The sequence below is a fragment of the Pezoporus wallicus genome, unplaced genomic scaffold, assembly GCF_028554395.1.
Source record: "Pezoporus wallicus isolate ANWC-B61680 ecotype Strahan unplaced genomic scaffold, APGP_CSIRO_Pwel_v1 contig_420, whole genome shotgun sequence".
In the NCBI taxonomy this organism is placed as follows: Eukaryota; Metazoa; Chordata; class Aves; order Psittaciformes; family Psittacidae; genus Pezoporus; species Pezoporus wallicus.
In genome coordinates, this window is record NW_026636658.1 from 1,048,986 (window position 1) to 1,057,840 (window position 8,855).

The following is an 8,855-nucleotide window of genomic DNA, read 5'->3' on the forward strand; positions in this document are numbered from 1 at the left end:
TGAGTTATGTCACATTTACCATTTACGATAGATTTTCATGTTAATTCTATAGGGAGGAATCATATTAGATTTGCCTATTTTGTGTAACTTCTGATGGAATTCAGCAATATGTGTCCTGTTCATTTTAACGATGGGGACTAGAAAAAAAGCTGAAAAGAAAAGGAAGAAAATCAGCTCTGTAATTAATTCATTAAAATGTAAGAATTTCTCAAAAGTCAGACACCCAAATGAACATTTTTGAGGCAAAACCACAAAGATTTGCCCCTATTGCTGGCCTTTGGGAATGCTGTAGAATTCAGTTTAATAATTTCTCTGAGTTAACAATTCATCCCAAAATTCACAAGCAACAGGAAAATACAATGCTAATAACTTTCTGCATTATACTACAGACCCCAAAAGACATAGTGTTAAAACTTGTCTTGCAGCAGTTCACACTAAGAATGTTTTGGTTGGTAAGTATGAAAGGCTTTTGTCTTGAAACGCACCATTTATCCAAGAACTGGAACAGAAATATTTATCCCCCCAAACCTTTGGGTAAATACCATCCCAGGTTTCTCAATACATATTTACTTAATTTGAAAATTAAGTCTCCAAAAGCATTCATGGCATGAAATACTCTGAAAATTAAGCAAAGAAACACAGCACTCAAACCCAGTGCAAACATTTTGCCTTAGGATTTATTTTCCCAGCAGTAGCTACAGCATAGTCCTTTTGCATTCCATAATTCAGTCACTTAACTTTGTTCTACTGCGACAGAATTGTTTAGCAGCAAACTAAGTTTTAAGCCAAAGCCATACTGGTCATGGTCACACTTAGCAGCTAATTTTTCTTGTAACTGAGAACTGGCCGTTCTCAGCAGCCTTCTAGTCCCATTTACGTATGTTGGGGACCTCTTCTTGAAGCAGACTGGCTGTAGCAGGCTAATAATTATTAGCAAGGCTAATAATTTTTTTTGCTCCCTATGCCCAATATCTTTACCAACTTTGCTCACTTCTGAACTCACTTTTCTCACGTTCTTCCTTCTGAACGGATTTGCTATTTCTGTCATAGTGCACAGTATATTTATAGTGACTGTAGCCTAGAAATGTAAGTACTTAATTAAATACTTACAGTTCTGTTTTGAGAATTACAATACTCTGCTTGAATATTATGTACATTACGTATTTTAACAAGGACGAGGTAAGAAGGGCTGCTGCTCCAGCCCAGGCTGGCAGAGAAGCCTCCTGACTCACCAATCTTCTCACTATCTCCACCTCAGGAACAGCTCCCAGGAAAAAATCCAGTCAATTCCACAGGATCCTGTGGCACCCTTCGTTGGGACTTATCCCTTTTAATGGAGGTGGTGAATGTGTTTTTAAATTCACTTCTTATTTCTTCATATTTTTAGTCACAATTTTCTTATGAGGGCATGACATATATGTGTTAATTTCAGCCTTAGCTAGTTCCTGTCATCCTGATTTTAATGGAGCTGAACAAGTTCATATGCCACTAAGTCACTGAGAAATCATAATCAGGCTGACTTACACAATGGGCAAATCCACATCTCTCCCTGGACCTGCTGTCCAAACCTAACAAAAATGGAAGCTAATTCATGTATAGTTGCCCATACAAGCCAAACTTGGGGAGAAAAAGAGAAGATTCAATTAATTCAGCAAAGCAAATGCACACTTGCACAATTTTAGTTTTGGAGCCATAGTACACTGCTTGACCTGAATGATAATTTCCTATTTGTTACCAGAAAACAAAACCTGATGGAAAGAGGTTGGGACAGGCGGAGTTTAATTATAAGTACTGATGACTGGGTATGGGGACAAGGGGTTGAGCAGAAGCACAAATCCAGCATACCTCTTGAAATACTTTCCTTGCTGTTGTTAGAATGCACAGGGTGGAAGCTGGCCCTGATCTGAGCAGGAGTGTGAGCTAGGTGACCTCCAGAGGTCTCCTCCAGTTTAAATTTTTCTATGACTCTAATCAAAACCCCCAAGAGATGCTGAATCTGGCGATGCCAAACATACCCAGGAAATGTAAAATTAGAACTGATTACCAAGATGTTTGTAAACCAGAAGCCTCTGATGCCATTATATGGTCATCTAATACTTGGACAGAAGCCTTTGCTGCCTGAAAAATGTTGGATGAAGCAGACTAATTTCAAACCACTATTTGCTGCACTGCCGGCTTTTCCCTATGGAAAATAAAATTGCAGAGATCTTGGGAACTGGTAAATTTGCCAAGCTGGAAGTCAGGTTATGAATTTAGAAAACATTTACAAAAAATATCAGTAATTAGATGGTAAATTAAGAAGTAAAATCGTATCTCAACTACATAACAGATTATAACAGAAGTGATGCTTTAAAAAGTACTAAACTTATGTAGGATCCTATATCTTCCTACTAAAAATAAAGTCCCTGGTCCTCAAGGGCTAAGAATTACTCTGCACTAGGAATTTCTGTCAGTGTAATAAAATTGTCTCTGAACATGATTCTTTCAACTTATCTCTGACACCAAAAATTCCAGTATGTGTAAACATCCTGAGGATAAGTGGCTGTGCTAGCCAAGGACCTCCTAAAAGTCTTTTTTTTTTTTTTAATCATTATCATATTATTATATTTAAAAGAAAAGGGTTTGCTATGGCAGCCATACCAAGTTATTGCAGCAGGCCTTTTTGTAAAGACTGATATTTAGGCTAAATCACTCTTGAAGATAAAGCATTTTGGTACTAAATAATTTTAATGCTTTAGGAAATTTTACCAAACAGCAAGATGATCAGTGCAGATTGCTTAATAAAATACTTTTAAAAACCCCAAACAAGATCTGGGAATGCCTGTATGATTCAGGGAAAGGAAATTCACATCTACTTTCATTTATGAAAATCTTGTGACTAAATTTTGATTTAAAAGATCAAATTTGTTCAGAAAAAAAAACAAAACCAAAAAAAAACCAAAACCAAGCAAACAAAACCCAATTTATCCTCTTCTCAGAATAAAACTCATAAAATTCCCAAACAACACAGTTTGTAGAACCTCAAAGGTAGCCAAAGACGCAGCAGCACCATGTGAGCTACACATCAACAAAGAGAAGTCAAAGTTTTTTAAAGGCCAAAACGCTTACTTTCCACAATTTTCAGTCTAAGCTGTCAGACATTTGTTACACATTTTAATACTTTGAAGTAACAACAACTTTATTAACAGTACAGCAGTCTCCATTTTCTATTTTGCAGAAGATAGAGTCACTCTTGATGGGAAATCATATGCATTCTGGAACCAGACATGGTCTGATTTACTTAGTGTTAATGAAGATGCTGCTTAAACCCAGGTTTATGGAAGAAGAAAACACAAAATAAGGCTGAGAAAGACTGACAGAGTGAAGAATTTACCTTTGGCTTAAAAGCAGAGCAGTAAAGTGCCCTACATGCTATTCAGTTGTCAACACATTTCTGTACAGTAAGTCCTTGTAACTCATTACCAGTGGGATCTCTTGAAGGATTTCTATGCTGCACAAAACAGTGGGAGGCAAGGCAAGCTTTGCAGGAGCATGTGTTCAGTCCTGACTTAGGTATTTTTGTCTGTATCGTAAATGGAAGATGCTGTTTCATCATAATTTTTACCTTATACAATAGCTGTTATTTATCCAATCTGAGATATTTGTCAGTGCTTTAGATTCATCTTACTTTGTCCAACCTTGTAATTACTGAAAGTATGGATGCTATTTATGAATAAGATAGGTTTTGTGCGATGCTCATGTTCCTGGATGTCTAGCAATCTGTGCTCCAGGGCCATCCCATAACTCCATGATTTTCTCACTTTACAGATATAATTTTACAAGCACTCACCCTCTTCATGATTGTTGCGATTTCTGCCAGAGAGGGCCCAGGGCTGGTAAAGTGCCAACCAGGGCTTAAACATACTCAAGAGCTTCAAAGAGAAATGCACACAATGCTATTGATGTCAGCCTCTCACTTTAATACATGCTTAAATTCACAGCATTAAAAATAACCAATCAAGGGTTTTTCTTTGCCATCCCCACTCTTACAGTGATCCTGAAATCTGTGATGACAAAGAACAGTTCAACTATTGCTTCTGCATGGTGTTCAGCACACTCAAAGTCACAACATGATTTTCATTAGAGGGAGAAATGTTTGGAAAATTGGTATATGAAGTCCATAAATCTGAAGATAAATAATGAAAATGAAACTTCCCATGAAATGCCCCAGTGTTCATTTTATTTAATATTCTCCATTGGCGGAAATAAATTAAAAATGAACAAGACTTGTTTATGCCTGCCTTACACTATTCTCTGTGTTTGAATAGCAACTACATATTAATTTATCAGGATCCAATAAATTATAATTATCCAGGAGGATTAACAACATAAATCCTTGAATTTAAAACCAACCTGTCCTGCTCTCTCTTCCTTTAGCCCTAAAGTGAAAAAGAGCCATAAAACCCATCACCGCTGTTTGATCCATTAAACTCAAGAGACACTCTTATTTCTACTGTAGGTAGAAATACAGAAATGCTTTACAAAACCTATTTTAAAGTTACAGCAGCCTTCCTGGAAGCAAGAGGGACTGTGCACAGGAAAGGCCCAGCCTGAACATGGTAGATGACTCTTGCTCTTTCCACTGCATCACTAGCTGACACCAGGGAGGATTCTCAGTATGCAGGAAATGGGCAAAAGATCTTACTCGCAAAATAGGGGAGGCACAGAGGTATCATTTCCTAAGCACACCTTTCTGAAGATGAGAAGAAAATCTGACTAAAGTGGCTACACATTTTTATTGTATGGGTAAGGATGTACACACAATAGTAAGGATGTTCTGGAGGTGTAGTAGATGCACTGGAATCAGGATGCACTCCTTTCAGTAAAACTTTAAAATCCTTAAGCATCAGCTAAGGGCAAAACAAGTAATTGTCCCTACATACCTATAAGTCAGCTAAGGTGTTGTGCTGACCAAATAATTCAAAGTGCTTTGGCAGAAATTCACAATCTATTTTTACATGTAATCAGGATCTTCAGTCACAAATAAGAGCTTTAAAACCCGCTTCCTTTCACCTCACTCCTGAAAGGTTTACACAACAGATGTGAAACCCTGGAGAGCAGCAAAGCAGAAACCTGCCGGTCCCACCTGAATGTTCAGGTCTTGTCTAGCGAGGCGATGTGCTAGACCTGCAGCCCTGGGAGAACAAGCCCAACCAGCACACAACAAGGATACATCTTTGTCTTTCAAAAGAATATTTTAAATTATAGTATTTGTTATTTAATATCTTAGGTAAACAACAAAAAAAAAAGCAACTTTTTAATGGGGTTTCATTTTGGTAACAGACTGCTTTGCAATGGTCAGACCACAATATGAGCAACCCCAAGAAAATCTCTACTAGGCATAGCAATTTATATTAAGCACTCATTTTTTTATTTGTTGCTTGAAGGAATTTGAACATTTCTGAAGATACCAATCACTTATGGTCATTATACCAGTGCTGCACACAGGGAGCAGGGATTACAGAGGGGAGCCAGAGTCATGCACCTGCTGCATACATACACACACATCTGCGCAGCTCAGCCAAACAGCACACAACTATGAGGTCACCCCCTTTGTAGAATAAGCATGTTTTAAAACCAGGAAAGCAGTGTTGCCAAAGGCAGAAAAACATTAAATTCAAGCTTATGAGCTGAAACATAAAAGACCCAAGGGAAGAACTGTCAGTGCTCCTCCCTACCCAAGCAAGAGCACTGCGAAAAGACTTTTCTTGCACAGTCACCCGACAAGAGGCCATCTCCCGATGCAGCCACAATCTGCTCCGCCTTGTAATCTCAGGAACCTGTGAAGGACATGGATGTGGCATCAAGGCTTTAGCTGGCCAAATTCCCACCTGGCCTATGAAAATAACCCCTTTTCCTCCCTGACAGCCTGAGCTGATGTCTACCAGCCTTGGCTCCCTGACCTTACAGAATGGTGCTGAGCTGGAAAGTGATAAAGCCAATAAAACTACCAGAAAAAAACCACAAACCCAGTCACAGAGAAAAGGGTGAGCATGGAGAGGAAAAGCAATATATGCCCATGTCTCTGAGAGGTGGGTTTAGGAACAGCGCAAGGTGGCAAGCTTCAAGCCTGTAGCCTAGCACTGCTCATCAGCCCTGATGTTAATGAGTTACCATCTTGGATTTTATTCTGTTGATTTTTATTCTGTCACCTGAGCTGTGGAAAACGTGTGGCCTGGGCCCACAGAACACATCTCTTGCAATACTGTGGACTGAGACAATTTTTTCCTCCTCATGATTAATATTTCAGGGTCTGACAAAATATAGGGGCAGCATTTTTTGAGCTTGGTATCAGTTATCCAGGGAAAGGCTGCCTCAGGCACACACAGAGTATGTGCAGATAAGGTGGCTCAGATCAGCGTGTGATATACCTGTATGTGCTGTGTGCATTAGATGAGCTGAACATGGCACGGAGTATTTCTGCTCACTTCACACAGCTGATATTTATCACAGCTCCTTTCAAATGCTTATCTCCATCCTTTGGAGTTCACTTATACCACGAATAAGGTGAACTCCCAGGTAGAACACAAGCCTAGAAGTGTCAGGGGAGGTTTCCATTCAGTAAAACCAGGACATCACCTGGTTTAGAGAGATACAGGATATACAGCTCAGCAAAATGTGTTTCTGTAGGATTCTTACATGTGCAAGTAGTACAGATACTCCCAGTAGGAGATGCATAAACAAAGGAAAACAGGAAACCTTTTTCATTTTACATACACACATTATATATATATTTAGATTTTCTAAACATATAAGCACAGACACACAAACCCCTGCCTTTAATAGTAAAGGTAGAGGAAAACAGCTTTCATTTTTCATTTTTCTGCTTCCTTCTCAGTAAGAGAAATGAAACCTACCAATTTAGACAGCTATGCTTGGTTTTCCTTACTAAACAATGAAGTGAATGATTTGACTAAGATTATGCAGCCAAGGGGCTATTCGCCTCTCTTAATCAGAAGAAATCACAGCTGGAATATAATGTATTTGTCCCCTTGTATTTTAGGGGCTGGAAAAACCCCCAAACCAACCAAACCAACAGGAAAGTGGGTTATCTATGAGAAAGAAAGAAAGAAGTTCTTAGGCATAAACACAAACAGCTTTGCAAGTAGGGGCTGGAAATAAGCATCTTCTTAAAAAAATTCACTGCAGTATATTGTAAAGGAAGCTCCTGCATTCATTCCATGAGGGAATAGGAAAGTGCACTCTCTGTACAAGGCTGCAGAAGACGGAAAGCTCTGTAAGCCCATCCCAACTCCCTTAATTATTTTAATTGCAGCAGTGTGATGCCAAGGTGCTGAATTACCCCCTCAGGCTCTGGCTGCTTAGCCAGGAGGTACTGAATTAAACTGTCAGAACATGCAGAAAAATTGCAATGGTGCCTGTCAACGGTATTTGTTAAGAGACACGGGTGAGGCTAGTGACTTGTATAGAAAAAGAGCTGCCAATGCAAAGTCGTCAAAGCACAGCACTGGAACTAATGGGGTATTCAGAGGTCTTGTTCTACTTCATTGGTTAAAGCCAACAAAACTCCTGTAATATTTGGGGCGGTTTGCTATTTATGGCTATGGTAATAAAGGCCAGTTAAAGCTGCAAAGCCAACCACAGTTAGTGGTCCCCACTGCTTTATTTCTGAATGGCTGAGGGGGCACTATTTCACATCCAGTTCCGGTCTTAATAGAGACAAAAATTTATAGAAAGAATTGGGTATTTAAAATATGAAAAATTAAATGCAGAGAAGGGAATACTTTTACAATGTACTGTTCTAGTTAAAAATAACTACATTTTGGATGCCTTACCCAGATGATCTTGAATTCACTTATGTCTTAGCTGCACAGAATCAGCATACAGTTGACAATGTGGCCCAGGTTTAGCATCCTCTCTTCTTCACACATGGCACTTTCTTTCCAGAGACACTTACCAAAGCCAAAGGTATGTTTGATACCAAGATCTACTTTGTAACTTCTAAACCCACACAACTGCAGATAGAGATCAAAGTGATTTAAAGAAGTCCTATTTGCTGTGGCTCTACGTGGCTCTTTTTTAGCTATTTTTAGGAGTAAAAGCCTGGTTTGTGAAACCGAAAGGCAGATAACAATGGTTAGAGTTGTGTGGGCAGATGCCATGCAAATACCTCACAGGCCAACACGTATGCATTGGCTCCAATCTTTTCGGTCCTCTGTGAAGCTGGGTCTCTTGGGCAGATAAAGCCAGATGTTTTGGGATGGGTGCTAGCTTCTGCTGAGGGGCACACACAGAGCTGTCACATAGGTGAAAAAGATGAAAGATTTATGCTTGCTAGACTGGTTAAAGGGCTAATACACTCATTAGTAGGTTTTTTAAAGACCTTGTGAACAAACAAACCTATCTTACTTCTTAACTCTTCCATTGTTGAGCTGAGCACAGCCCATCTAGAGACTGCAGAGTATGAACGGTACACAGAAAAGAATAATTTTGGTGCATGTGTATGGCTGCCAAGGACACCTTTTGGCATGGCAGGGAAGTGTAGATAAAGAAAATGAGCATTTTCTCATTTCCTGTGAATGCTTGTCCCTGTCAATAGCCACCCAGCCATCTCTCTGCCCAGCAGGAGCAGCATCCCAGTTTCCCACTCAGTCTACAGAGCTTTGAGAAGTGCTTCATAGCTCACCTGGTTTCCCTACTGCAGTATCTCCCAGCTTTGTACCCTTATTGGGATAATTTCTTAACAGGTCTATATTGCCATAATCCTATATTCACTTAATGTGATTTTCACTAAGCATATAAGTTCAAGAGAGGTTAATGATCCATTAGTGTATATTTTTAACCATCTCATTTAC

At 39.3% G+C, this 8,855-nt stretch overlaps 1 protein-coding gene across 1 annotated transcript in view; it reads right to left on the reverse strand.

Annotated features, from left to right (window-relative positions):
• Nucleotides 1-8,855, reverse strand: part of WWOX (WW domain containing oxidoreductase) — a 526,234-nt gene that overhangs the window by 70,030 nt on the left and 447,349 nt on the right. The gene's annotated exons all lie outside the window — the stretch shown is intronic.